The 3,516-nt window shown below is 37.8% G+C and overlaps 1 long non-coding RNA gene across 1 annotated transcript; it reads left to right on the top strand.

The window, feature by feature from the left end:
- Positions 1 to 351: 351 nt before the first annotated feature.
- On the top strand, positions 352 to 3,090 carry LOC135185818 (uncharacterized). The gene is made up of 2 exons (XR_010306633.1): positions 352 to 517; positions 2,860 to 3,090. It is a non-coding gene; the product is annotated as an uncharacterized LOC135185818 (long non-coding RNA).
- Positions 3,091 to 3,516: the final 426 nt, after the last annotated feature.

Genomic DNA, 3,516 nt, shown 5'->3' with positions numbered 1-3,516 from the left:
ATTATTTGTAAGTTGCCATTGTCAGTAGCTCACAACCCATCTTTTGACTGGGCCGATTCTATTACTGACTAAACCAAATTGATGTAATTTTCTCCCTAGACTATCAGATGCCTCCTTATCAAATTTCTGGCTAAAACCCAAGTATGTCCATGGCACTCCCTCACTTTGGTTTTCTGCCTGAAAACTCTCAAGCTTAGTTGCTCAGCTTTATTTTTAGCATTCCCATGTAGTTTTGTTTCCATGACAGCAGTCCCATGTATGGGCTGGCGTGTGACAGAGCATCATTGGGCATGCAGGGACCATGGGGGTTCTGGAAAACCTCATGGCATTTCTGTTTCTCACCTAGATGTTCACCCAGGCCATGAAAGTGGGCTCAAGAACTGCTTTCCTCAAAGTCCTTTGAAAGAAAAGGGCCAAGAATAAACAGAAACCAGCGTGTTCTCTCTCTGTGGCTCACACTGCAGCTCTCAAGACTGTGATATGTTTACAAGAATTATTTCCACTAAAGAGTCATCAGGTATGCTCTCCAAATCCTCCCCTAACTAACTCAGCTTCTGTTTAACAAATCTCTTGTGTCCAAGTTGTGCCTCTTCATCTGTACTTACTGCTATTACCTCTGCTATGACTTCTGCTTTTTTATTATGTTTGAAAGTTACTTTTTTGTAGACTACTAGTTAGAAGCCATGGGTCAGACACATTTAGAAACACAAGCACCATGTGTGGGGTGGACAATGGCAATGAAATTACCATGAAAATCATTTAGCCTGAAAGAGTGAAATTACATCTATTGTGCTCCCAATGAGACAATACACGAAGGGTTATAATCAGATACTTTGATTAAGCTTACCAAGAGAAACATGGAAAGCTGCTATTATGAGGACCCATTCCCACAGTCATTGGCAATTTTCATATTTAAATTTTCAAACAAACAAATAAAACAAAATAGCAAATCCCCTCATGTCCTGCCCTAAATTGTGAGAACAAGTAGGACCAGTTGAGGTCAAAGATAATGTTTGTTTCCAATGCTTGTAGTGAATTATGTACCAAAATTCTGACTGTTCATTTTGGCTTAGACTAAGCACCCAAAATCTTGGTGGCTTTACTGAAATTCTTCACTATTTAAAGTCAAAATAAAAGTGTTGATGTGGTTTCATATTTTCAAACCTGCAGCTCTGTTTAATTCAAGTTGAGAATGTAGCAATGTCAAAGAGATACCTTTTTTTCCCTTAGGTTTTGGGTTGGTTTGGAGGGTTTTTTTGGTGTTGTTTTTGTGTTTGTGTTTTGGTTTGTTTCTTTGTTTGTTTTGGGGGTGGGGGTTGTTGTTGTTTTTTAGTTAGGTTTTTGGATTTTTTTGATGAGAAAGACCTTCTTATTCCCAATGTACCCCAAAGGGCTACTGAGTGATTTAAAAAACCCAAAACTTCTTTATTCTTGAAACCTGCTATCTGTCCAGAACTATGAATCTGTGTTTTTAACTGGGCCTATTAAATGCTTTTTTCTGGATGAAAACTCCTCTACACTTTTTTAACATGTCCAGAGAACAAATACACCTTGATGGCCCCAGTGAAAGCAACAGCAGTAAGTTGTGGAGAACAGGCTCCCTTCTGAACATAATGGAACACAGAAAATCTCTTCTTTGCACCAAAACCTGAAATTTGCCATGACATTGAAGAGTTGGAACTGAGCAGTCAGGGCTGAAGGGGGAGTTGCACACTGAATTCTGTAGTTTTAAGACTTATTACAAGAATGAATCATAAATGGATTCCATTTCCCTTCTCCCTTCTACTTTGCTATCTGGGTGCTAAGAAAACATCTGGGTGATTCATCTGATAACTCAGCCTTAAAATCACCACTATTCTGGAAAACTCAAGTCCCTGAGATAAGATGTCTTGAAGATGAAATGAGAAAGTAGAAACTTTTTAGTAACTTCAATTTTTTTATATCTCAGAAACAGTGAACTTTTCTGATTTTTCACTGTTTAGGATAAAATCCCCTGCCAGTTTATTGGAGGTCTGACTCTAACCCATTCTCTAATCAGGACTTTAAAATTATTTTATTCCTTCTATATAGAATACCCAGCTGATCTCCATAAAGCTGTTTTCCAGCTAATTCAAGTAACATGTAGTCCCTCCTTGTTCTGCCTTTTAGGAGAAGAAAACTATCTGAGCAACAGCAAGATATAATTACATTGAATAGGTTGATTGCAAAAAGATTGTCAGTTCACAGCTGTCTGTTTTGTAAGCCTTCTTTTTGCTGAGAGCCTACAACCAAACGTACATGTTTAACATGTTAGGCAAGTAGCAGATGAAATTTCAGCAGCCATGGGCTGGTTTTCTGTTGTGGATCCTTTCACTCTACAACTGGAAAGTCAAGTTAGCAATATATAGATAACATTCTTACATACATGGTGCTAAAACTAAGGCCTACTTGGCTCAGTTGTTTGATACAATCAAATCATTTGTCTTAATATAGAACTAATCAAGGCTCCATCTTGATGTGACCCAAGAAAATAACTATCCTCTAACAATCAGCTTTGCTGGCAGTAGACAATTATGCTTTCATTCTTGCAAAAATGTGTGTTTACAGTGTAGCAGATAACTGCACTGGATATATTCTTGGAATCCCTTACTTTTCTGCTCAAATGATTTGGCTTTGAAAAGCATTCCAGTGTAAAAATTAAGTCAGTAAGTGTGCTGCAGTAACCTCCAGAGGCAACGCCATTGCAGTTCATCGAGTAAGAGTTTAAAATGTCTACACCTACATTTGTGTGATTTTCAAAAGGTCTGCTTTGACTTCAAAGTCTTGCTCCTGAGCAAAATCACAACCTGTTCCTGTTCTTGCATTTTGCTGACGTTCCAGAAACTGATGAAAATTTCCATCTGAACTGAGACAACCTTCTCAAGTCAGGCGTCGGGTTTGTTGGTTTATTCCCTACAAACAGATAAACTCCTGCTTCATCATCTGGACTGTCTATAGGCACTGCAGGTGTTGATTTCAGCTGCCAGGAGATCAAAAGAACTGAAAGGTTTGCTGCTTTGAGTTTTATTCCTCTTGAGGCTTCTTTTAAAGAATAAACTGTTACAAAACCCCCTTGCTGGCAGAAAAAAATAATTAACCCATGATTATTTTCTTTCATACTGCATTATAATGCTGTGACATTCAGGGTCTAACAATGCCTATATATGCTACCAAGCCCTGGTTCACATGAACAATCAAGTACTGAAAATTAGAAACTATCAGAAAAAAAAAAAGGTTATGGTAATGGCTTTGTTTTTCTTCCTAACAGTGAAACTACTCTTGGCTTAAAAGCTTTAATTTCTTATGCAAGAGGAAATTTCTCCAGGGAAAATCAGACACATTAGTTAGAGGGAAGGAAATTTTTTTACTCATAAATTTTAATTTGTAATTTATTTGCTTGTTTCTGTGGCTTAGTCTGAAGAAAAATGTGAAAGGCAAAGGCTTGCATGGCTTGATTAATGGTCCAAATGGTCCATTTCAGGGATTAGGAACCTGGGT

Source organism: Pogoniulus pusillus, chromosome 23 (genome assembly GCF_015220805.1).
Source record: "Pogoniulus pusillus isolate bPogPus1 chromosome 23, bPogPus1.pri, whole genome shotgun sequence".
Classification (NCBI taxonomy): Eukaryota; Metazoa; Chordata; class Aves; order Piciformes; family Lybiidae; genus Pogoniulus; species Pogoniulus pusillus.
The sequence above is the reverse complement of the archived record's forward strand: the minus strand, read 5'-3'. Positions and strand labels throughout refer to the sequence as shown.